This window comes from Globicephala melas, chromosome 13 (assembly GCF_963455315.2).
Source record: "Globicephala melas chromosome 13, mGloMel1.2, whole genome shotgun sequence".
NCBI lineage: Eukaryota > Metazoa > Chordata > Mammalia > Artiodactyla > Delphinidae > Globicephala > Globicephala melas.
In genome coordinates, this window is record NC_083326.1 from 26,071,669 (window position 1) to 26,099,110 (window position 27,442).

The following is a 27,442-nucleotide window of genomic DNA, read 5'->3' on the forward strand; positions in this document are numbered from 1 at the left end:
GGAGGGCCCGTGATACGGGTTTCAGGGAACGTTGGTGATGGCAGAGGCTGCTGAGATCACTCTGGCCTTGTTGGACTGGCTGTCAGATGCTGTGGGGGGATCAGATATGCAGCACCAACTGCAGGGTTAAGCACATTGACCCCCTGGAGCCCAGCCTTTTGTTTAGTGAACAAGGGGGCCTTGAGTGCAGAGTTCTTCCGTGCAGAGTAGCCAGGTGATGGATTGTGAGTATGGGACCTGTCGGAAGAGGTAGTCCCCTGCAGGACATTTGCCGGCAGTTCCAACTGTAGTCCAAACAGGACTTCATTTAAATAGTGCCAGGGGATCCAGGGGATGTTTAAAGCAGGTGCTTTGGGAGCAATTGGAGCTGTTTTTAAACTGTCCTCCCCATCCTGGCTGTGTGGGTTACAGGCAGGCTCATCTCATCACCTTAGATTTCTCGTACGTAAATCGATGTGGTGGGATCTATTTAAAGGGTTATTGTGAGAATTTAAAAAGATCTTGTCTATGAAGCTCTTAGCACAGTACTCTAGTGCCGAGAATGATCAGTGCAAAGGACTGTGGGTGTTGGTGCTGATGCTGGCGAAGTGACACTAGTGTTTGAAAGTTGTGTGAAATCCCACCCCAGATGCAAGGCTGCCTTTGCAAAATATGTAAATGACATTGGTAATGTAATGTCTACAGTGAAAGAAACAGGACTTGTTGAGTAATTTGAGGTAGAATAATAGTCCTAATCCATTTGACACTGAATGTAAGGTTATTATTTGTTTTCTGCTGTTGTGTTCTCAAATTTCTCTGTTTATACTCATCAGATTGACTCTTTAAAGTCATGGTAAAACATCTGGTTTAGTAATCTCTGTTGTACCCACGTCTGTTTTTGAAAAAGAAAAACGGGGGTCAATATTCTTTGTATTTTGGTGAGGTTGTCACTGAAAAGGTTTTGAGCTAGACAGTTTATCAACTTTAGTTCACAAAAACAGATAAAGTCAAATTGAAGTATCTTCTGGCCATGAGTACCTACGGATTCTTTATTAATATGAGTGCATGACAATGCAGATGTCAGAAATAGTGCCTAAAAGCTGGTGCTTCCAGAAATGGCCAAGCAAAATGATCTAAACTGATGGTAGGTTGTCAGCAAAGTACCATTTTCAAGGTAGTTTCACTATTTCAGCTTCTCAAGATGTAATATTGACGCATTCTGTCTCTCTCTTCCATTGCACCAATCAGACATTAAAAGTAGGTTATTTTCCTAAAATAAGGTGTCTCTAGCTCTTAAATGAGGTAAACAGCAAAGAAAGGGAGAGGAAGCTAATTGCAGACCAAAGAAACACATTCCTTTTGTTGTTCTGCACAGAAAGGACAGACTCTTCGCTTACGCCATTGCTGCTCTAGTGATGCTGAGAGTTCTGTTTTGAGATATCATTTGTATAAAATCTTTTTTAGAAAAGTTATCCTCGTTTCCTTGCGTATGTGTGTGATGCTCTTCTGCATAGGATCCTAGTTTTCTGTTTGTATTTTTATGATTCTTTTGGAACCTTTTTCTATATAAATCACAGTAGCATTCCTCAGTATTTTGACAAACGAAGTCCATGTGGTGCATGTGGGGTGGCACTTGTTTATTCCCCCCGTGCAAGGCAAGATTGCTCCTCAGTAATATATTTGCTTTGATAAACTTAGCTCAGTTAAGAGAAAACTTTAAAACGGCAAAGTCCTTAGATTGACTCTTTCACCTTGTAATTCTGAGTCAACTGTAATACCTTCATGGGTGTGTGGAACGCGCCCTCCTCCACGTGAAGTGAGGTGTCGAAGCGGGCGCTTGCCGCTCTTCCTTCCGTGCTTCCGGTAGAGGAATTAGGCAGCACAGTGGGTGAATCCCTGATGCACGGTACTGTGCAGGGTCCGGAGGTGGCCTGAAATCTTCAGAGAGGTTTATGCCCAGACCTGACGGTGACTTATCAGCAGCCTTCTCTGCTGTCAACACTATTCATGTGTTGAGAAATCTGTAACCAAAAATTCAGTGAAGCATATGAAGCAGTTCTTTTAAACTACCCCAGAACAAATAAACAGATTCACTCTGGATCTGACTTGGCTCTCCCATGTAGATCGAACATCTAATGCTCTCATGAGAAGGAAAATGTGAAACAACAGCAACAGAAAAGATTGTAAATAATGTCATTTGGGGTATTTTAAATTTTAGTTAAGATGATATTTGGAAATGTCTGTGTTAAAATAAGGTATTTAATTTTTTTTTGTCGTTGGAAAACAGTTCTGAGAAAGTGGTTTTCCTGCAGTTGTGCTTCCCCTGGGGGCCCTGCAGTGAGGTCCGTGCCATCTCCGAGGTCCCTCCTCACTGTAGCATCCCGTGTTTCTGTGTGCATGGCCTTCAGAGCAGGCTGGGTTTTAACTTCAGCTCTCATTTCCCTGTTGAATGGTTTTGGAAACCCTGTTTTAACTCTGGGTCTCCGTCTTCCCCTCTGTAAGCTGGGGATAGTGATGCCTACAGCACAGTTTTCATATGATCTAACCAAGATGGTACAATATGTAAACTGTTTGACGTGATAATACTTGGCACCCATCGTTGCCCAGTGTTCTTCTCTGTTGGCTTCCGTTGACGATCCATTGTCTTCTTTCTCAATTGTTGTTGGGAACTAGAAGAATGACTTTGATACCATTTTCCGTTTCATACTCCTGAGAATTAAAGGCTATATGTGAGCTTTAATTTTGGTTGTAGCTTTTGTTGGAAAACAAGATACAAGTGGTCATTTATTTTTTTTTAAATAAAAGTGGATTATTTAGAAATGCAGTATTTGATTTCCAGGCATTTGGGGATTTTCTAATTATCTTTTTGTTAACTACTGAAATAGTAATGTAAATTGATTTCTAGCTTACATCTACTGTGTTTACAGAACATCGTCTGAATTATTTTAATCCTTCAGAATCTGTTTATACTTTCTTTATGCCCAGCATATGGTGAGTTTTGGTAAATGTTTGAGACATACTAGAAATATCAGTGTTGTTTGGTGCTGCATTCTGTGTTTCCTATATGTCACTTACCTCATTTCTTTACTGTATTGCTCAGATTGTCTGTACTCTTACTGATTTTTTTATGCTAACTCTATCACTATGGTAAGAGAGGTATATTAAAGTTGCCCACTATGATTATGGATTTGTCTGTTTTTCTGTTAATTTTGGCTTTACATGTTTTAAAGATAAATCACTGGATACTTGGAACTTTAGGTTTGTTTTATACATATACCCACCTAAGATAAAGAAAAAATATTTAATTCTCTTATAATTATGAAATGTTCCTTTTTATCTGTAGTAATACTTCTTGCCATCATTCTGTGTTTTATATTGTATAGCTATACCAGCTGCCTTATAAACAGCATATAGCTGCATTTCGTTTTTTTATCTGCAGTGACAACTTTAATCTTTTACTTGAAATAGTCCTTTACTTTATTATTTATACTTGATAATTGATGTACTCATCATAGTCAAAACCCCAAACTACTCGAACGTCCATCAAGTAGAACGGTTGCATATTTACCTAATGGAACACTCTACAGCAATGAGAATGATTGAACTACAGCTAAAGCGACAATATGAATAAGTCTCACGATCATATCATTGGATGAAGTTAAGCCAAACAGGAAGGAGTATATTCTGTATTATTTCATTCTTTATTAAATATAAAAGCAGCCAAGACTAATCTGTGGTGTAGAGACCAGTCCCTGGGATGAGGAGAGGCGGTGCTGGTTCTCCTTCTTATCCCTGATGTTGGGACGTGGTTGTGTTCAGTTGGGGAAAATTCCTCAAGCTCTTCTCTGAGTTGTACCCTTTTCTGTAGGTACTTCTCTTTTTTTTTTTTTTTTTTTTTTTTTTTTTTGCGGTACGCGGGCCTCTCACTGCTGTGGCCTCTCCCGTTGCAGAGCATAGGCTCCGGACGCGCAGGCTCAGCGGCCATGGCTCACGGGCCCAGCCGCTCCGCGGCATGTGGGATCTTCCCGGACCGGGGCACGAACCCGTATCCCCTGCATCGGCAGGCGGACTCTCAACCACTGCGCCACCAGGGAAGCCCAGTACTTCTCTTTTTAAAAGAACAGGATTCCCTTGACCCCTAAACTTCCAAAGAGGTTCATTTAGGTCCACTCTAGATCTAATGTGATGAGATTATGCAATCACATTAGTCCCGCAAAACTGATGTCAGATTGCAAGTGGCCAGAATCTTTTCTGTCATTGTACATTACACTTGTTCTCTATTACGTGAAATCCGTTTCAGCTCAAAAGTGATCTTTATTTGAGCTTCATAGTTTTAGCAGTTGTATTTCTCCCATCTCTCTTATCCATGAATAAGCTTGGTGTTCATTCACTACACCTTGAGAAAGAATTACACACACTTTATGTTTGCAGTACAGGTGACCTTCAATTGGACTTGGGTGGTAATATCTCAGAATACTTTAAAAATAACCTGAAGGTTAAGATGGAGAGGGCTAAGGAGAGAGTGGAGGGGGTGTGCCAGGGCTCTGCTGCTTGTGACTATGAAGAAGATGTTTTTTCTCACGAACTCCAAGAGACAGACTCCACGTTGTGCCTCCACGGCTCAAATTGAAGCTATGCTCCCTGTACCTGCACAGGTGCACCCGGAGGGCCCAGGCGTGAAGTGGCCACTTTCCCGCAGGATGAGCGCTGCGTGGAGACTAGGAGGTTGGCTTAGTTCTTCCATATTCTCATCTGAGAAGCTGGGACTTTAAATGTAGTAAATGTTTCTGCCTTTTCCAAAGGTAATAATCAAATAGTGTTCTCTTATTAGGGGAAATTAAGCATTAAGTGATGGGACGGTATTTTTCCTAATTTCCTTAATTTTTCTACTGTCATGTTTTTTATCATATTTGTATTGATATGATTTTCATTAGTTCTTATATATATCAATACTTAATCCTTTACAATATACATTAGATTATTGCCTGTGCAGGATGATAGCACATGCATCTATCAAACCCTCTTCACAGATTAGAATTTTTTATTCTCCTATAAGATAGTCATTTTTTAAATTCTTTATGACATGTATTATTTAACTTCATTCCATAGCATTTCTCTCACCCAGTTATAAGAATAAGAATGTGAAAGTTTGACTCTTATCCAAATTCCAAATCCTTTTTCTTTCTAATGGTTACCAGTTCAGTACCATTTAAACTATATTTAACTGATTCCTTAATTCTATCTAAGTGCATCACTTTATACTTAGGCAGATTAAGTTTCATATTCCACCTCTGAGCCCATTTGCTTAATCTATCACGGTTAAGATAAAACAGCTATAGCCTTTTGTATCTTAACCATTCCCTCTCATTTAGTGATATATTCAAATTTTGTAATATAAAAGGTTTTCTTCATCATTAATTAAAAACATTAGTGTTCTGATATATAGAGAGCCTTGTAGAATGCAGTCTTTTCCCAAATTCTTTGGCCCTCTATTTTTAACCCCATTACTTTCATCCCCTTTTGTTAGTTGGGTGCCCTGACACATGTCATGACATTTTGTACAATAATTCATTTTATGAAAAGGTCCAAAAATCTCAGAAAATCCTGACAGTTTCTCATTGGTTCTCCCTTACATAAACCAATTATTACTTCAACTTAAAAAGGAACGAAATTTTTTCTGACATGATTGCCTTTGGTAAATCCATGCTGACTCACTCCTATTAAATTGTACTTCTCCAAATGTATTATTAAGCTCATCCATAAGTATCATCTCAAATTTATTTCCTAATATAGATGTTAGACTTACAGCTCTATAATTTTCAGCCTCTCCCCTCTTTCTTTTTAACCTTCAGACTGGAATCCTTGTTTTCCAGTCTCCTGATACTTCACCACTTAACAAAAGACTTCCTAAAATAATTAACAGCTCAACAATTTGATTCTTTAACCTCAGACATCATCCATGGGTTAATTTACTATTTTTCTTAACTGCTGCTAAATGTCTTTGTTTCTTTCAAAGCCCTGTCTACATAGTCTGGTGCCTTCTGTCCATCATGGCACAGCAGATAGGTATTTTGCTAATTGGCCTCTCTCTCCGCTCTCTCTCACTCTCACTCCTGTTGGAATTCCTGAGTTTAGGACTATCTTACATTCTTTGTAGTCAGTGGGTGAATAATGTCAAAGCACTATTTTTCCATCAGTCTCCTTTTTTTCAGTAATATAATCGCTCTCTAGGATGGTCTCATTTGTGTTTGTGTGTCAGTAAATGTGCTGTTTACTGCTGAGTTAAGCTGACTCTGAACTCATCACCATTTCTCTTTTATTGAGTAATATACTGATATAGGTTTTTTTCAAAACTTTCTAATTAACATTCTTAAATATTTTAAAATTTAATCTCCTGAAGAATAAATATGTTCTCTCTAACATGTCTTCAGTATATGTCTAAAAACTTCCTTTATCTACTTAACATTGTGGAGTAGGCTTAAGGAAATATTTGCCCCGTGTGTCTCTCTGGTCCACTTTCTGCCATTTCCTTCCCACAGTCCTCTAAACTGTAATATGTATGACTTCCTATTTTAGATGGTTAGTATGGGGAACTAAAGAACTCTATTATTTTGCACGTTTTGTCTTTTTAATTACAAAGAAAGAAAGAGGAAGGGTAGTAATAGTGTCTGTGCTGAACTTTTCATTAGGCCATTAAATCTTCAAAGCAAAATTCTTTGGTAGGTGTTATTCCCAATTTAATGATTTAAAAAAAGAAGCTTCAAGAGGTTAACTTGCTGATTGAAATCCATGTCTGTTTGTCTTCAAGAGTTTTCCAATTATATAACCCTACATATCCAGGAGCTTTAAAAAAAAAAAAACAAAAAACTCCCTGTTTGGGAAAGCATTAGGAACTTGTGGAGAAATCAGCGACTTGTAGAAGGTGGCTGCTGTCATCGGCCGATGCTGGCCTTCAGCGGCAGCATTTCCAGCCTCCAGCCGACCCTGCTCACTTCAGACCGGTCCCCACAACCTGAACTGGCTCTGGCCAGTCCATCCTGTTACTGTTTGTTTGTCCTGAAGGCAGTGGTCTCTGTATACTGACAGACTCCCTCAGTTTGTCTCAAGTCTGAAGTCAAGGGGAGATTCTGTCAGCAACCAAGGACCTCTGTTCAGTCCTGAATGGCGGGTTTTTCCTCAAGTTCCAGAGTTTGTTCCTATACTTGGTCCTCCTAAGTGTATAGTTATACCACTCCTTAGATTGTCTAGTTGGTGAATATATTCTGCAGTGTTAAATACACTGCACCTTTAAAGCTGTTTGCCCATTTTGTCTTTATTTCAAAAATCTGAACAAATGGCTAGCATATACTTGAACTCTTGGTGAAATTTAAATGTTAATAAAATAGTAAACCCCCCCCCCCAAAAAAAAATCAGCATCTATGGGTTAATGAAATTCTTATCATGGAAGCCTTCATATTGAGTTTTAAGACATCAGATAATCTGAAAACGTGTACTAGGAAGTAGCATGGTATAATATAGTTAAAAAAAAAAAAAACCACTAGGGTAAATGTTTTCACAGTTGTACTTCTACTGCCTGGTACAGAATTTGAAGGATGGATGGATGCGTGGACGGGTGGAGTCAAATGAACTAGGTTTTAGTGTCCTGACTTTATTGCCATTGAGATGTGTGACTTTAAGCAAGTCTCTCAACCTTCTACATCTGTATTCTCAGCTGCAAAATGACTAACAATGTTTAGCCTTTCCTTTGAATATGAGGTTCAAATTAACTAATACATATGAAAGAGCTTTGAAAGTTATCATTGATATTGAGATTTTCTGTAGAAATAAAGGTATTGGGCTTTTTTTTATTGCTGTTTTAATACTAAGAAAGTAGTAGGAGAGGACTGGCATGTATTTTGCATTTATTTGAAGTTGTTATTGAGAGAAATGAGTCTCATAACTATATATGTGTGTATATGTTTTATGTGTGTGATACGTATATTAGCATGTCAGTCTGAGCATATATCCAAAGTTAGGGCTAGAAAAGGTCTATATAAAACTTTTTTTTCAGAGTAGAAACTTATTATTTGAATTATTTTTATTCTTTGTATGTTGCGTACTATATTTTTAAAACGAATATGATCTTGAAATAATGTCCTTTCTAGTGTATATTTTAATGTTCTGTGAAGTCCTTAATTGGCATTCACAACATTTAAAATAAAGTCAGTGTACACAAGTAAAATACGGCTTTTGTTAGTAATACCTAATAGAATTCACTGAAAATACCTCAAATTCATGTAAATCCATTTAGTTAATCATTTTTGATGGATCTCAAGCCTTAAGAGCTCTCAGTCTCATCCTCTAACTACATAATCTTAAAGAGAAGTTTTAAAGTGATGTTTAAATTTTTTTTCCAGAAAAAAAACTCTATCCTTTTCTTTCTTGGGTGGCCTCGCTAAGTGTAATTAGCTTGTGTAATTCAGAGCCATGTTGAAACTGTCTTTTAGGCTGCTTTCCTCGCTGCCACAGGTTATACAGGCACATACAGTATGGTTACCTCTATCAGCAGGCAAAATTGTGATCTTATCCCCCCTGACAACTTCATTTATCAAAATTTTAAGGGAAAAAAACATTGTGGAAAGTTATAGTAGGGGCAGTATAATTTTATCAGGTAATTGATGTGGCTTTTATTTTTATATAGACCTTTTATCATCTGATTAATTGAATATAATTTATATATTTTAAAAATTTACACACTTTCCCAGACGTATCATGACCCCAACTAAAATGCAGTTTTATATGAGGAAACAAGGTAGGTGGTGACAGGTCCTACTGCTGATGCTGCAGCACAGGTGGCTGTCTCCAGCAAAGGCATTTAGTGAAGAATAGCATCACAAGTTTTTCAAGTTATGAGGAAAGTTGAGGTATCTTGTTTAATTAGCTTTGAAGTTTAGTTCTGAAGATGTAAAAATGCATATTATTATTCATTTGCAATTTCACTTATTTCTATTTTTAGCAAGCAAAATTACCATTTAGCAAATTTTCCTTGTTTTAAGTTTTTATTTTGAAAACACTTGCAGAAAAGTTGGAAAAATAGTACAGAGAGTTCCCATATATCCTTTACCCAGCTTCCCCAAATGTTAGCATTATATATAACCACAGTGCAATTACCAAAACCAGACTTTAGCATTAGCACAGTACTGTTTTCTAAATTATATTCTTTATTCAGATTTCACCAGGTTTTCCATTCTGCTGTTTTTCTTTTCCAGAATTCAGCTCAGAAACCAACATGCCCTTCTGTTGTTGTGTCTCCTTAATCTTCTCCAGTCCATGGCAGTCCATGGCAGTTTTTCCATCTTTCATTGTCTTATGTGACCTTGACATTTGTAAAGAATATGGATTAGTTATTTTGTAGAATGTTCTTTATTTTGCATTAGTCTGATGTTTACTCATGACTCAGTTGAGGATTTTTAAAGAATTTCTCAGAATAGATGTGGAGTGTATCAGGGGTATGGTAGGGCAGATGATGTAACCTGGACCAGTTGAGTAAGATGGTGTCTCTGTATTTCTCCACTACAAGCTTACTATTTCCCCTTTTTAATTAGTACATATCTCAGGGGAGATACATTCAGATTATGCCAATAGCCTGTTTCTCCTTAAGCATTTAACCACTAATTTTGACATTCATTAGTGGATCTTGACTGCAACAAGATCTGTGGAGTTCTAATGGTCATTTTCTCTCTTCCCCGTTCCTTCTACATTTAATTGGAATTTTTCTTTAAGGAATATCTGTCCCTTCTCTTCCAATTATTTTTATTCTATTAATTTTTACCAGCATGAACTTATTTTACTCTGTGGCTTATAATTCTATTATATCATTGTTATTTATTTTCTTGCTCACAATTCTTCAGCTTTGGCCATTGCAAGCTCTTTCAGGTGGACTCCTGTGCCCTTTGATGTGCCCTCATGCTTTTATGAGCATCTGTTTACTTTCTGGCACCAAAATGTGATCCACGTTCATCTGGTGGTTTTCCCTCCCCTGGTGGTAAAATCAGCCTCTCTTTCAGGAGCCTTAGTTCCTTTTACTGGTATTTAGAAATCATGATATGTATACTGTATGTATTCATTGCTTGTGTGCACCCTTTGCTTTTTGGCCTTCTCAACAGACAGAACTAGGAAACGGCTGTGTGCATACTAACCCCTGCATTCCCATAAATATACCTTGTTTTATTTGTCCAAAACATAAATTATCTTAGCTATAAAATCCTTAAAAGAAAACATATGAACAAATCCTTGTGACCTTTCATTAAGCAATGCTTTCTTGATTATGACACCAAAAGCATGGGAAATAAAAGAAAAAAATAGATGAGTTGGACTTTACCAAATTAAAAAAAATTTTGTGCCTCAAAGTACACCATCAAGAAGTTGAAAGGAAAACCTATAAAATGGGGGGAAAATTGCAAATCTATCTGATAATGGACTTGTATTCAGAATACATAAAGAACGCTTATAATTCAACAATATCAAGGCAAATAACGTGATTAAAAAATGGGCAAAGAATCTGAATAGCTGTTCCTCCAAACAATATATATATATAAATGGCCAGTAAACACATGAAAAGATACTCAACATCGTTACTTGTTGGGGAAATGCAAATGAAAACCACAGTGATGGGCCTTAAATGAATACCACATTTACTCTTCTTGGCAATTATGAATAGAGGGGCTACGAACATTCACATGTAGATTTCTGTGCGAATGTAAGGTTTCATTTCTCTTGAGTCAATAAACACCTGGAAATGAGATACCTGGATGATATGGTACATATATATTCAACTTCTAAAGAAAACCGTTGAACTGTTTTCCAAAGTGTCTACACATTTTATATTCCCACCACGCTGTTTGAGAGTTACCCTTGCCCCACGTCTTTGTGAGCACTTGTTATTGTCAGTTTTGCTTACGCCATTCTAATAGGAGCTCAGTGGGATTTCATGGTTTCAGTTTGCATTTGATTCCTAATGATGTTGATTATCAGTGCTTATTTGCCTTCTTTATATTTTCTTTGATGAAGTATCTTTTGAAATATTTGCCCCTTTTTCCCTTGGATTATTGTTTTAAGAATTTTTTTTTATGTTTCTCTCCTTTTTATTAATTTTTCCATAAATTTTTATACATATATGTATATATGTAGATTAAGGTATAAAACATGTCTATCACCCTAGAAATTCCTTATTCCTAATACCAGTGCCCCATTTCCCCAGAGGTAACCATCATTCTGAATTCTGTCACTATAGATTAATTTTGACTCTCCTTTATTCACATAAATGTAATTGCATAGTATATGTCTTTTTTTTTTTAAACATTTTTATTGGAGTATAATTGCTTTACAATGGTGTGTTAGTTTCTGATTTATAACAAAGTGAATCAGTTATACATATACATATATCCGCATATCTCTTCCCTCTTGCGTCTCCCTCCCTCCCATCCTCCCTATCCCACCCTTCTACCTGGTCACAAAGCACCGAGCTGATCTCCCTGTGCTATACAGCTGCTTCCCACTAGCTATCTATTTTACATTTGGTAGTGTATATATGTCCATATATACACTACCACTCTCTCACTTTGTTGCAGCTTACCCTGCCCCCTCCCCGTGTCCTCAAGTCCATTCTCTAGGAGGTCTGCGTCTTTATTCCTGTCTTGCCCCTAGGTTCTTCATGATCTTTTTTTTTTTTCTTTTTAGATTCCATATATATGTGTTAGCATATGGTATTTGTTTTTCTCTTTCTGACTTCACTCTGTATGACAGACTCTCGGTCCATCCACCTCACTACAAATAACTCAATTTCATTTCTTTTTATGGCTGAGTAGTATTCCATTGTATATATGTGCCACATCTTCTTTATCCATTCATCTGTTGATGGACACTTAGGTTGCTTCCGTGTCCTGGCTATTGTAAATAGAACTGCAATGAACATTGTGGTACATGACTCTTTCTGAATTATGGTTTTCTCAGGGTAAATGCCTAGTAGTGGGATTGCTGGGTCATATGGTAATTCTATTTTTAGTTTTTTAAAGAACCTGCATACTGTTCTCCATAGTGGCTGTATCAGCTTACATTCCCACCAACAGTGTATGAGGATTCCCTTTTCTCCACACCCTCTCCAGCATTTATTGTTTGTAGATTTTTTGATGATGGCCATTCTGACCGGTGTGAGATGATATCACATTGTAGTTTTGATTTCCCTAATGAATAATAATATTGAGCATTCTTTCATGTGTTTGTTGGGAATCCATATATCTTCTTTGGAGAAATGTCTGTTTAGGCCTTCTGCCCATTTTTGGATTGGGTTTTTTGTTTTTTTGATATTGAGCTGCATGAGCTGCTTGTAAATTTTGGAGATTACTCCTTTGTCTGTTGCTGCATTTGCTAATATTTTCTCCCATTCTGAGGGTTGTCTTTTTGTCTTGTTTATGGTTTCCTTTGCTGTGCAAAGGCTTTTAAGTTTCATGAGGTCCCATGTCTTTATTTTTGTTTTTATTTGCATTTCTCTAGGAGGTGGGTCAAAAAGGATCTTGCTGTGATTTATGTCATAGAGTGTTCTGCCTTTGTTTTCCTCTAAGAGTTTGATAGTTCCTGACATTTAGGTCTTTAAGTCTTTGAGCTTATTTTTGTGTATGGTGTTAGGGAGTGTTCTAATCTCATACTTTTACATATACCTGTTCAGTTTTCCCAGAACCACTTATTGAAGAGGCTGTCTTTTCTCCACTGTATATTCTTGCCTCTTATCAAAGATAAGGTGACCATATGTGCATGGGTTTACCTCTGGTCTTTCTATCCTGTTCCATTGATCTATATTTCTGTTTTTGTGCCAGTACCATACTGTCTTGATTACGGTAGCTTTGTAGTATAGTCTGAAGTCAGGGAGCCTGATTCCTCCAGCTCCGTTTTTCGTTCTCAAGGTTGCTTTGGCTATTTGGGGTCTTTTGTGTTTCCACACAAATTGTGAAATTTTTTGTTCTAGTTCTGTGAAGAATGCCAGTGGTAGTTTGATAGGGATTGCATTGAATCTGTAGATTGCTTTGGGTAGTATAGTCATTTTTACAATGTTGATTCTTCCAGTCCAAGAACATGGTATATCTCTCCATCTGTTTGTATCATCTTTAATTTCTTTCATCAGTGTCTTATAATTTTCTGCATACAGGTCTTTTGTCTCCTTAGGTAGGTTTATTCCTAGATATTTTATTCTTTTTTTTGCAATGGTAAATGGGAGTGTTTTCTTAATTTCAGTTTCAGATTTTTCATCATTAGTGTATAGGAATGCCAGAGATTTCTGTGCATTAATTTTGTGTCCTGCTACTTTACCAAATTCATTGATTAGCTCTAGTAGTTTTCTGGTAGCATCTTTAGGATTCTCTATGTATAGTATCATGGCATCTGCAAACAGTGACAGCTTTACTTGTTCTTTTCCGATTTGGATTCCTTTTATTTCTTTTTCTTCTCTGATTGCTGTGGCTAAAACTTCCAAAACTATGTTGAATAAGAGTGGTGAGAGTGGGCAACCTTGTCTTGTTCCTGATCTTAGTGGAAATGGTTTCAGTTTTTCACCATCAAGGATGATGTTGGATGTCGGTTTGTCATATATGGCCTTTATTATGTTGAGGTAAGTTCCCTCTATGCCTACTTTCTGGAGGGTTTTTATCATAAATGGGTGTTGAATTTTGTCGAAAGCTTTCTCTGCATGTATTGAGATGATCATATGATTTTTCTCTTTCAATTTGTTATATGGTGTATCCCATTGATTGATTGGCGTATATTGAAGAATCCTTGCATCCCTGGGAAAAACCCTACTTGATCATGGTGTATGATCCTCTTAACGTGCTGTTGGATTCTGTTTGTGCTAGTATTTTGTTGAGGATTTTTTGCATCTATGTTCATCAGTGATATTGGCCTGTAGTTTTCTTTCTTTGTGACATCCTTGTCTGGTTTTGGTATCAGGGTGATGGTGGCCTCGTAGAACGAGTTTGGGAGTGTTCCTCCCTCTGCTATATTTTGGAAGAGTTTGAGAAGGATATGTGTTAGCTCTTCTCTAAATGTTTGATAGAATTCGCCCTTGAATCCACCTGGTCCTGGGCTTTTGTTTGTTGGAAGATTTTTTTTTTTTTTTTTTTTGGTACGCGGGCCTCTCACTGTTGTGGCCTCTCCCGTTGCGGAGCGCAGGCTCAGTGGCCATGGCTCACGGGCCTAGCCACTCCGCGGCATGTGGGATCTTCCCGGACCGGGGCACGAACCCACGTCCCCTGCATCGGCAGGCGGACTCTCAACCACTGTGCCACCAGGGAAGCCCCTGTTGGAAGATTTTTAATCACAGTTTCAATTTCAGTGCTTGTGATTGGTCTGTTCATATTTTCTATTTCTTCCTGGTTCAGTCTCAGAAGGTTGTGCATTTCTAAGAATTTGTCCATTTCTTCCAGGTTGTCCATTTTATTGGCATAGAGTTGCTTGTAGTAATCTCTTATGAGCCTTTGTATTTCTGCAGTGCCAGTTGTTACTTTCCCTTTTTCATTTCTAATTCTATTGAGATGAGTCTTGTCCCTTTTTTTCTTGATGAGTCTGGCTAGTGGTTTATCAATTTTGTTTATCTTCTCAAAGAACCAGCTTTTAGTTTTATTGATCTTTGCTATCATTTCCTTCATTTCTTTTTCATTTATTTCTGATCTGATGTTTATGATTTCTTTCCTTCTGCTAACTGTGGGGATTTCTTGTTCTTCTTTCTCTAATTGTTTTAGGTGTAAGGTTAGGTTGTTTATTCGAGATGTTTCCTGTTTCTTAAGGTAGGATTGTATTGCTCTAAACTTCCCTCTTAGAACTGCTCTTGCTGCATCCCATAGGTTTTGGGTCATCGTGTTTTCATTGTCATTTGTTTCTAGGTACTTTTTGATTTCCTCTTTGATTTCTTCAGTGATCTCTTGGTTATTAACTAGTGTATTGTTTAGCCTCCATGTGTTTGTATTTTTTACAGTTTTTTTCCTGTCATTGATATCTAGTCTCATAGCGTTGTGGTCAGAAAGGATGCTTGATATGATTTCAATTTTCTTAAATTTACCAAGGCTTGATTTGTGACCCAAGATATGATCTGTCCTGGAGACTGTTTCATGAGCACTTGAAAAGAAGTGTATTCTGTTGTTTTGGGGTGGAATGTCCTATAAATATCAATTAAGTTCATCTTGTTTAATGTATCATTTAAAGCTTGTGTTTCCTTATTGATTTTCATTTTGGATGATCTGTCCATGGGTGAAAGTGGGGTGTTAAAGTCCCGTACTATGAATGTGTTACTGTCGATTTCCCCTTTTATGGCTGTTAGTATTTTCCTTATGTATTGAGGTGCTCCTATGTTGGGTGCATAAATATTTACAATTGTTATATCTTCTTCTTGGATCGATCCCTTGATCATTATATAGTGTCCTTCTTTGTCTCTTTTAATAGTCCTTATTTTAAAGTCTATTTTGTCTGATATGAGAATTGCTACTCCAGCTTTCTTTTGGTTTCCATTTGCATGGAATATCTTCTTCCATCCCCTTTCTTTCAGTCTGTATGTGTCTCTAGGTCTGAAGTGGGTCTCTTGTAGACAGCATATATAAGGGTCTTGTTTTTGTATCCATTCAGCCAATCTGTGTCTTTTGGTGGGAGCATTTAGTCCATTTACATTTAAGGTAATTATCGATATGTATGTTCCTATTCCCATTTTCTTAATTGTTTTGGGTTCGTTATTGTAGGTCTTTTCCTTCTCTTGTGTTTCTTGCTTAGGGAAGTTCCTTTAGCATTTGTTGTAAAGCTGGTTTGGTGGTGCTGAACTCTCTCAGCTTTTGCTTGTCTGTAAAGGTTTTAATTTCTCCATTAAATCTGAATGAGATCCTTGCTGGGTAGAGTAATCTAGGTTGCAGGTTTTTCTCCTTCATCACTTTCAGTATGTCCTGCCACTCCCTTCTGGCTTGCAGAGTTTCTGCTGAAAGATCAGCTGTTAACTTTATGGGGATTCCCTTGTGTGGTATTTGTTGTTTTTCCCTTGCTGCTTTTAATAGGTTTTCTTTGTATTTAATTTTTGACAGTTTGATTAATATGTGTCTTGGCATGTTTCTCCTTGGATTTATCCTGTATGGGACTCTCTGCGCTTCCTTGACTTGATTAACTATTTCCTTTCCCATATTAGGGAAGTTTTCAACTCTAATCTCTTCAAATATTTTCTCAGTCCCTTTCTTTTTCTCTTTTTCTTCTGGGACCCCTATAATTCAAATGTTGGTATGTTTAATATTGTCTCAGAGACTGTCCTCAATTCTTTTCATTCTTTTTTCTTTATTCTGCTCTGTGGTAGTTATTTCCACTATTTTATCTTCCAGGTCACTTATCCGTTCTTCTGCCTCAGTTATTCTGCTATTGATACCTTCTAGAGAATTTTTAATTTCATTTATTTTGTTGTTCATGATTGTTTGTGTGCTCTTTAGTTCTAGGTCCTTGTTAAACATTTCTTGTATTTTCTCCATTCTATTTCCAAGATTTTTGATCATCTTTACTATCATTATTCTGAATTCTTTTTCAGGTAGACTTTCTATTTCCTCTTCATTTGTTAGGTCTGGTGGGTTTTTACCTTGCTCCTTCATCTGCTGTGTGTTTCTCTGTCTTCTCATTTTGCTTATCTTACTGTGTTTGGGGTCTCCTTTTCGCAGGCTGCAGGTTCGTAGTTCCCGTTGTTTTTGGTGTCTGTCCCCAGTGGCTAAGGTTGGTTCAGTGGGTTGTGTAGGCTTCCTGATGGAGGGGACTAGTGCCTGTGTTCTGGTGGATGAGGCTGGATCTTGTCTTTCTGGTGGGCAGGTCCACGTCTGGTGGTGTTTTTGGGTGTCTGTGACCTTATTATGGTTTTAGGCAGCCTCTCTGTAATGGGTGGTGGTGTGTTCCTGTCTTGCTAATTTTTTGGCATAGGTTGTCCAGCACTGTAGCTTGGTGGTTGTTGAGTGGAGCTGGGTCTTGGCGATGAGATGGAGATCTCTGGGTGATTTTTGCCATTTGATATTACGTGGAGCTGAGAGGTCTCTGGTGGACCAATTTCCTAAACTGGGCTCTGCCACCTCAGAGGCACAGCCCTGATGCCTGGCTGGAGCAACAAGAGCCTGTCATCCACTCGGCTCAGAATAAAAGGGAGAAAGAAAGGAAGAATGGAAGAAAGAGAAAGAGAAAATAAAATAAAATAGTTATTAAAATAAAAAACAAAAAATAATCATTAAAAAAATTTTTTAAAGGAATTTAAAAAAAAAGGAAGAAAGAAAGAAGAGAGCAACCAAACCAAAAAACAAATCCACCAATGATGACAAGCACTGAAAACTCTACTAAAAAACAAAACAAAACAAAAACGGACAGACAGAACCCTAGGATAAATGGTAAAAGCAAAGCTATACAGACAAAATTACACACGGAAGCATATGCATACATACTCACAAAAGGAGAAAAAGGGAAATATATATATATATATATACATCGTTGTTCCCAAAGTCCACCTACTCAATTTAGGATGATTCGTTGTGTATTCAGGTATTCCACGGATGCAGGGTACATCAAGTGGATGGTGGAGATTTAATCCGCTGCTCCTGAGGCTGCTGGGAGAGATTTCTCTTTCTCTTCCTTGTTTGCACAGCTCCCGGGGCTCAGGTATGGATTTGGACCTGCCTCTGCGTGTAGGTCGCCGGAGGGCGTCCGTTATTCGCCCAGACAGGACGGGGTTAAAGGAGCCGCTGATTCGGGGGCTCCGGCTCTCTCAGGCCTTGGGGAGGGAAGGGTACGGACTGCGGGGCGAGCCTGCGGCGGCAGAGGCCAGGGTGACATTGCACCAGCCTGTGGCGCGCAGTGCATTCTCCCGGGGAAGTTGTCCCTGGATCCCGGGACTCTGGCAGTGGCGGGCTGCACAGGCTCCCGGGTGGGGCGGTGTGGATAGTGACTTGTGCTCGCACACAGGCTTCTTAGGGGTGGCAGCAGCTAGCGTCTCATGCCCGTCTCTGGGGTCCGCGCTGATAGCCGCGGCTGGCGCCCGTCTCTGGATCCTCTTTAAGCGGTGCTCTGAATCCTCTCTCCTCTTGCACCCCCAGACAATGGTCTCTTGCCTCTTAGGCAGTTCCAGACTTTTTCCTGGACTCCCTCCCGGCTATCTGTGGCGCACTAGCCCCCTTTAGGCTGTGTTCACACCGCCAACCCCAGTCCTCTCCCGGCGCTCTGACCTCCGAAGCCCGAGCCTCAGCTCCCAGCCCCGCCCGCCCCGGCGGGTGAGCAGACAAGACTCTGGGGCTGGTGAGTGCCGGTCCGCACCGGTCCTCTGTGCAGGAATCTCTCCACTTGGCCCTCCGCACCCCTGTGGCTGCGCTCTCCTCCGTGGCTCCTAGGCTTCCCCCCTGCCCACCCCCGTCTCTGCCAGTGAAGGGGCTTCTAGTGTGTGGAAACCTTTCCTACTTCACAGCTCCCTCCCACTGGTGCAGGTCCCGTCCCTATTCTTTTGTCTCTGTTTATTCTTTTTTCTTTTGCCCTACCCAGGTACGTGGGGAGTTTTTACCTTTTGGGAGGTCTGAGGTCTTCTGCCAGCGTTCAGTGGGTGTTCTTTAGGAGTTGTTCCACGTGTAGATGTATTTCTGATGCATTTGTGGGGAGGAAGGTGATCTCCACGTCTTTACTCTTCCGCCATCTTGAAGCTCCTCAGTCTGTTTTAAGAATTTTAATGTATTTTTGATATGAGACCTTTGGCAGATATATGTCAAATACTTTCTCTGAGGTGGTGACTTTTTTTTTTTTCTCTTAGCAGTGTCTTTCACAGAGCAAAAGTTTTTAATATTCATGAAGTCCAGCTTATTAGTGTTTTTCCTTTATGGTTTATACTTTTGTTACAGTATTTGAAAACTATTTTCCTAACTCAGGTTACCAAGATTAACTCCTGTATTTTCTTCTAGAAGCTTTATGCTTTTACATTTTATATTTAGATCTATGATCTATTTTGAGTCCAATTTTCTATAACATGAGGTATAGGTTAGTTCTTTTTTTGGTATATAGGTATCATTTTTTTGAGCTATTACCGTAGCAGTTTCTAAAATTAAGCCTACATTGGTTTTAAATTTTGTCCTTAAGTTCCCATAATTGGGTCCATGTGTTTTCCTTCAGTTTTATGTACCCCATCTCTTCATTGCTCTGTAATGTAATATTAACTCATTGAGAATCTGTCTGATTGTTCACTGTCTTGTCCTGCTCCTGAATGACTTCCTGAGGAGAGCTTCCCGTACCTGATAATTGTTATAACCAATCATTCAAAACTCTTATGAACAAATAAAATGAGATACGCATATTTATATTCAGAATATAGTGACCAGAAATTCTTATTTCTTAATCCTTTATATTGATAAATAAGAAAAGGCTTTCACTTTTTGCTTATAATAGGATTCTTCTCTGGTTAGCTTTGCCATCATTTTAAATAGTACTCACCAATTTTGTATTATGAATTCCTCCTAATTTTCTTACTAGCTAAGAAATCCACTTTTAAAGAATTTGCTCTATCACCACACACTCATTAAGATGACATCTATCAAAAAAAGAAAGAAAGAAAGAAAAGAAAAGAACAAGTATTGGCAAGAGTGTAGAGAAATTGAAATCCTTGTGCACTGTTGGTGAGAACATAAAATGGCACAGCTGCTATGGAAACAGTATAGTGGTTCCTCAAAAAATTTAAAATAGAACTACCATATGATCCAACATTTCCACTGCTGGGTATATATCCAAAAGAAATGAAAGCAGATCTCAAGGTATTTGTACACCCACATTCATAGCAACATTATTCACAATAGCCAAAAGGTAGAAATAACCCAAATGTCTTTTAATGAATGAATAGATAAGGAAAATGTGATTCATGCGTACAATGGAATATTATTCAGCCTTAAAAAGGAAGGAACTTCTGACACAGGCTACAACATGGATGAACCTTGAGGACATTATGCTCAGTGAAATAAGCCTGTCATAAAAGACAAATACTGTAGGGTAGCACTTATATGAGGTCCCTAGAGTAGTCATACTCATAGATACAAGAATTAGAATGGTCGTTGCCAGGGGCTGGGGGACAGCAGGACGGGAGATGATGTTTTAGTAGGTACAGAGTTTCACTTTTGGAATATGAAAAAATTCTGGAGATCAGTTGTACGGCAATGTGAATATACTTAATACTACTGACCTGTACACTTAAAAATGGCTAACATGGGCTTCCCTGGTGGCGCAGTGGTTGAGAGTCCGCCTGCCGATGCAGGGGACACGGGTTCGTGCCCCGGTCCGGGAAGATCCCACATGCCGCGGAGCAGCTGGGCCCATGAGCCATGGCCGCTGAGCCTGCGCGTCCGCAGCCTGTGCTCTGCAACGGGAGAGGCCACAACAGTGAGAGGCCCGCGTACCGCAAAAAAAAAAAAAAAATGGCTAACATGGTAAATTGTATATTATGTGTATTTTACCAAAGTTAAAAATTTTTTAATTGCAAATATAAAAAACCCCAGTTACCCTTATCTTGTATATTTTGTGCACATATCCATATTGGAAAATTTTAAATAGGTATCTCTGTTGGTGAGGGGTCATTAGAGAAGGAAGTTGATTGGGATGGAGAAAATGAAAATTGGGAAGTTAATACAGAAATTATACTAATGGGCTTGACACTGTAAAATTAAGTAGACCAAAAAGATGTTTTATGATACATGCTAATCAACATTTGAAATATATAAATGATTGAATAAATTTGCAAAGTTTATTCAGGAAAAATATGAAGGAGCAAAATATTTTAGCTTATAGACATGCTTGTACTTTCTTATTTTTTCCATTTTTTTCTATATCTAAGTAAGATTAAAAACACTTAAATACATTCTTTTAATAGATGAAATTCCATCATAATAAAGTAGTCACTTAAATCACCTAATAGCTTTTGTTGCAGCAGAATATAGCATAGGCCCATCTAGATAAAGTAGTGGTTTTGATGGCTGGTCTAGATCCTTCTTAAAAAGCTCTGCTCAGACAGTTCACTCTTGTCACAGCTATTAGTGCCATTTGTGAGTAGCATGTCAGTGTGATTGGCAGAGGCATTCTTTCATCTTGTGAAAAATCATAATTTTAATGCATGCTTAAAATAAAAACCTAGCATAAGTGACTTCCTGTTTATAAAGGAAAAGGCAAGACTCCTTTGCAATTAGTATAAATTATTAACATTGCATTGAATATAAAATTTAATTTTCTTTTTTTGGGGGGAGAGAACTCTTCTTGGGGGAACTGCCTTTCAGGATTTCCTCCACATTGGTTGTCTGGCTCACTACGTTAGAATGAATGATAATACCAGTTTCTTTCCAGATGTTGGCAAGGACAGATTTGGATGCTGTTGGCTTAAATAGAATCTGTATCTGAAAGTAATGGAATAGATCCTTTTGCATCTTGAAGTAGGGTTTATGTCAGTTAATCTCTTTTAGTGATAAATGTCTTGGAGTGATTAAATAAGTTAATATTTGTAAAGTACTTAAAGTAGTGCCTGGCGTATGTTAAGTGCTCTATAAGTATTTAATTAATAAAATATTGAATTGAAATTACTCTATGCCTTCTAGGTTCTTTTTAATTGTGCCAGTAGGTGTTGCTCTTGAGTGATAAGAATAGATATTCTGAGTTGTATTTTATATGAAGAAAGTGACCTGCATCACTTGCATATTCATGTTTATATATCCTGTCCTATCCTTTGATTAGAAACAAAGACTGTTTCTAATAAATAGATTTTTGCTTTAAAGACTTGGTTGGTGTAAAATGACAGGAGACATGAAAACGCCCAATTAGTTCTCTTGAAATTTTAGAATACTGTTTGGTGGTATTACAGTTAGTTTCTCTTAAAGTTTATTATTTTCTTTAAAATATTCCATCCTCATGACATTTCCCACTTACCACCCAGTTAAGTATCATATTTTAACATTCTTTATCTTAGTAACGATGCATTTGTTGACTCTATTGACATTTTTATAGAGCATCCAGTCTACACTGAACTAGGGTGTTTCTTGGGTGTTTTACAAATAACCCATGGATAGGATTAGGTTTGTCAGATTAACCTTGATATTCAGACAGAGCAAGCTTCATGTTTCAGTGAGGGACAGAATAGGTGCCAGATGTGGTCCCTCTTGTGCACATTTAATTATAATGTTATTTAATGACTTGTAAGTGCTCTTGCTATTAAAACGAGTGTTGGAAATAGTGTTTGCTACAGGGGTGGAAAGGTGGCTGTAAGTTTTGCAACTCAAGTGTCAAGAAAGATGATTTATCTGAAGTGCAAGAAGGCAAGCTGAAGGGTACTTGACTTTGTAAGAACTGAGTATTTAAAGAGGTGGGAAGAGGAGACAGGCTGGGACACCTAGAGGCAGAAGTGGCCCTTCGAGGGGTCAGTAAAGTGGATTATAAGGGGATTGAGTTGCAAGCTTGGATTGCATAGAACGTGCAGTAAAATGCTGAAGAATCAAGAGAAATAAAGCAGGAATAGCTCTTTAAAAGTGGCTGAATGACACTTTAGGGTGTTTTTTGTTTGTCTGCTTTACTTTAATGTCATTCTTATATATCTTCTTTGTCCATATTTCTAGCCTTTCCCCCCTGTATGTAATGAAAAGAAGTTCTTTGTGATGTATGCTTTGAGATCTCATGAGTCTCTTACCAGTCAAAGAAGTGATTCTGTTTTTAGATATAATTCTGTAATAGCACTTATATATTTTCTTTTTTCACCCCAATTTCTCTGTGTCTAAGAAAATGTGTTAGAAAGACATTTTTAAGATGTTTTATGCTCAGTTTGAACTTATCAAATTTTAAAACATCTTTTTTACCTTGAAAAAGACATTTGCTATCCAGGGCTGTATAGTTTTGTTATTTGTGGCAGGATCATTTGGGTGTGTTCATCTTCTAGGCGTTAAGATGTCAGGGTATTCACCTACTACATTAGTATGTATAATCATTTTCACTCAACATGTAAGAAACAATAGTTTATCATCATGATACAGATAAAAATGGAATGTTCTTGGCCTAAAGGTTTTGAGTTAAACCTGAAGGTACAACATGTTAATTTATGCAGGCATCTTATCTACTATTTATATTTGGTTATACCGCACTTCTGTGTGCTTAGGGAATTATCACTGCCCTTCTGAGTGAGGCCTGAGCTTCCACACAGTGCAGTACAAGACCATCCTCCCACCCACTCTTTCTACCTCCTGAGCAAATAGGAGTTCCTGTAAGGTTTCCTCAAGTGTGGAACTCTTTCCTTATATGGCTAAGCCAGCCACAGGTAGGGCTCTTGTCTCTGATATGAATCCTTATGTAAAACCCCAAGCCATAGAATTCTAAAAAATTGTGATATGAAGATCCCAGTTACGAGTTTTACCCTGTAGAATCAGATTAGCAAGGCGCCAACAAATTTCAGAAATACAGTACTCTAACCTTTCTATAATAGTTCCAAATTATTAATGACAATCACTTTCACTATATCTGGTGACGACTTCTGAATCATATAGAAAAGTTTAAATCGGTAACTTTTATAACTTTTTAAAATGGGGAAGGTCTTGTAAACTTCCTTGAGTTCATGACGTTGATATTCTGCTTTTTAATGTGTTGCAAAACACATTTTAAACGTTCTGAAGTGACTAGAAACTTTGCTTGAGAATTTGTAACTACTTTTATGTTGAGACCTGGTGGACTGTCACCAAACAAATGTTGGGCTTTCTCCACCCACGGTATGCCCCACTGCACCGTGCTAGGCCTCAAAAATACGACAGTGAGCGGTGTGAGTGTGGTCCTTGCCTTAGTAGAAATGATTTATTTAGTGGACAAAGGACATTAATTAAACAACCACACAAATAAATACCCAATTTGCTATCTAAGGTCCATACAGCAAATGTCAAAGATGCTTTGGGAGGTGATCTGTGTAGGGCACCAGGAAAGACTCCCCTCCTTGGAGCTCAGGCTTGAAGGAGCATAATAAGGCAGCAGAACAAAAATACTCCAGGAAAGAGGGAAATAATGAATTTGAGAAATCCATATATTGTAATAATTCTTTTCTAGTTGACTTAGTCTTATTAGGTCTTTCACAATAACTTTTTTTCCTACTCTCTAGAACATAGGAAGGATTTAGAAAGTAGCATTGAATTAATTCCATTTTATTCTAAACAGCTGAGCATATTTTATGTAATAATAACAATTTCATGTGAACACTCACTGTTTGTCAAATTATTAGGCTGTTTTCAAGAGAATCATCTCATTTACTTTTCAGAACAGTCCGATGCTACCATTATTCCCAACTTAATGGTGCCGGGAAAATGAGGTAAAATAACTGACCCAAACTTATAAGGGCAGTAACGCAATAGGAAGCCAGCCCTGGCTTCAGTGTAGCCACTATCATGCTGCTATCTTACGCTAGACAATTGACTGTGTTATATGTGATATTTGGATTAAATATCACGATCCCAAAAGTGTTTTGTCAGTCAGGGTTTAATCTTAGAAGCAAGACCATTTTTAGTGCTGTAGAATAAGAGATTCGACCATTCTTAATTGTAGGAGTTAAAACCTTAAAAGTGGTCCTAATGGAATGAGTTCAGTTGTCTACATGAATATCCACTTTAAACCCAGTTTTAAATGTACTTACCATATTTCATAGATATCACATGTTGGAGTTTCTTGGCAAAATACTGCTTTTTGATATACCAGGGAGATGGTCAGTTAAATGGAAGACCAAATCAAGTTTTAAAAATTTAAGTATGCAACTGGATTTAAGATAGTCCTTAAAATTTCACAATTATTTACCTTCTCTTCAATATAAACTATGGGAAAGGGTGGTGTATTCATAAAGATGATACCTACTAGACCTGGAAGCATTATATTCCACAGACGTACAGCTTATCTGTTATAGTATTTGTTTCATGAATAGCTTGTCGTTTTAATTCATTCCCTCTTTTTTACCCATTCCAGTAATTTTTCCATTTGTTTATGAATGGGCTACATATGGTTCAAACTTGTTTCCTTTCTCCTTTGGCTTCTTTTACAACCTTTGACCTTAGAAAGCATTTATTATGTCCATGCAGTGATCATAATTTTTCTAATATGTCTTTCCGCAGGCATGGTGATATCATTCCCAAGCAGAATGCTTTTAGCACAAATAAGTTACCTTTGTTAAGAGTGTATTTTGAACCACAGTACTAATCTAATTTTTATCATATGCTTATTGAAAAATCTAAAATTTAGATTTTGTATGTCTGCTATCTTTGGGTTGATTTCCAGGCAGTATCTATTAGTGATTTTTCCACCTATTTCTTGACTCTGGCTGTGATATTAACCTCTTATAATTAAGATGCTCCGTCTCTTTGACACATAGTATGTGCTTTTAGTTTGTCTTAATTTTTTTTTACCTCCAATCATTTTTCAGAAATTTTGTCCATTTATTCATGTACCACTTCACTGGTACCTTTCAGATGCTAAATGCTGTCCCATTTATCCTTAGTAACCATGCTGAATTTTTCTGTCCTTTTTAATATTTAGATTTTATTGGATGAATGTAGATTGCACCTTCTCTAACTGTGTCTTAAATTTAATTGCCACTTAAGGGAATTAAGAACTACAAGGGAAGGAAAATGCTGACCCATGGACTAAGCAGAGGGAGAAAACGTTCCCACTGGGTCCAATTTCCTAAGAAGGACCGTCAGGATAGTGGCTGAGGCCTGAAATTATGGTCTGAATGACCTCTAGAAAATGATAAGTTCACAAAGGAACTTGCCTGTGTTTGCACCAAGCAAAATAGGGGTAGGTAGTAGTCACCCCACCAAAGAAAGACAGCTAGCTCCCCTCGTCCTTGGCTGAGTTATAAAAGTACAGGAGAGAAAACAATCATTTAGACCATGGAGACAGAGTTGACATTGCAGGATAAGGTATGATCCAGGGTTTAATAAAAGCTAGTGTAGGGATACTTTTGATCCAGAAGGGGAGGTAAACGAAGTATCTTAAATTCCAAACGTGCATTTTTGATCTGTTTGTTACTTTAGGACATAATTTCTATTGCTTGTGGTATGTAGACATTTATCTAAATATGCATACCTAAAACATCCTTTAGACTTTCACAGTCCACATTTCTCTTATACTATTTTTTATTCTGTTATCTGGACTCTTGAGAGTAAAGATATTGAAAAATTGGAGTTGAAATACAAGAAAATTGATCTTTGTTATTAGATCTTTATATATTGACAGATAATCACTATGATGTTTTCTATTTAAAAACGAAGTATAAAGTAACAAGTATTCTTTAGATACAATGATGTTCAGTAGCTCAGTAATAATCTGACATCAGAAGATCACTATAGAACTATTAAAACAATTAATTGTGTTTTCGAATCTTTTATTTATCAACCGCAGACACTTAATAATTGAAGTGTGAAGGAGAAAGGCAAAGAAGTAGATGTCAAATAATTAATAAAGACATTATATCTTAGTTCTAAAAATATTCACATGAATTGCATTTTTATTTTAAATTCTTACATAGTCAAGTAATGATGGAGACAAACTTCATAATATTTATATAACCTCAGGGTTACATAAGACATGAAAAACAGAAACAGAAGTGGGAAAAAAGTAAACAAAGTTTCACAATCAATTATGACAAAATATTTGCAACACATAAGACAGATACAGGATTAATACACAATTAGTATTCTCACAGGAGGTCGCTATTCCTAACTTACAGAAACCTCCCTCAAATTGATCTTTTTTAAAAGACAAATCTGAATAGGCATTTTAAAATGCAGATTACCAGTAAATATATGCAAAGATGTTTAACCTCACTAGTTGTCAGTACATCAAAACTGTACAATGCCAGTTTTTATCCACTGGTAGAAACCTTAAAAGGTTGAGAATGAGCCGTGATGGAGCATTTGTTGGAAAATTGGAAATCTCATATGTCATTGGGAGAGAGTGAGTTGCTAAAACTCTGAGAAAGTAAGCTAGACATACTTTTAAATTTTATTTTTATCTTATTTTAAAATTTTTTATTTTATATTGGAGTATGGTTGATTTACAATGTTGTGTTAGTTTCAGGTATACAACAGAGTGATTCAGTTACACATATAAATACATATATCTATTCTTTTTCAGATTCTTTTCCCATATAGGCCATTACAAAATATTAGTAGAGTTCCCTGTGCTATACAGTGTGTCCTTGTTGATTTATCTGTTTTGTATATAGTAGTGTGTATATGTTAATCCCAAACTCCTAATTTCAGATTAGGAGTTTGGAATTAAAATGCACATACCATTTGACTCAGCAGTTCTGTTAAGCAACAATCTTATGGAATAAATATTCTAGCGTGTAAAGATATGCTGTTGTTGTAGCGGCTAAGAACTGGAAACCATGTAAGTGCCTGCCAGGATGGGACTGCTCATGCGA

At 37.5% G+C, this 27,442-nt stretch overlaps 1 protein-coding gene across 1 annotated transcript in view; it reads left to right on the forward strand.

Annotated features, from left to right (window-relative positions):
* ZNF407 (zinc finger protein 407) overlaps window positions 1-27,442 on the forward strand; it is a 420,308-nt gene that overhangs the window by 275,371 nt on the left and 117,495 nt on the right. The gene's annotated exons all lie outside the window — the stretch shown is intronic.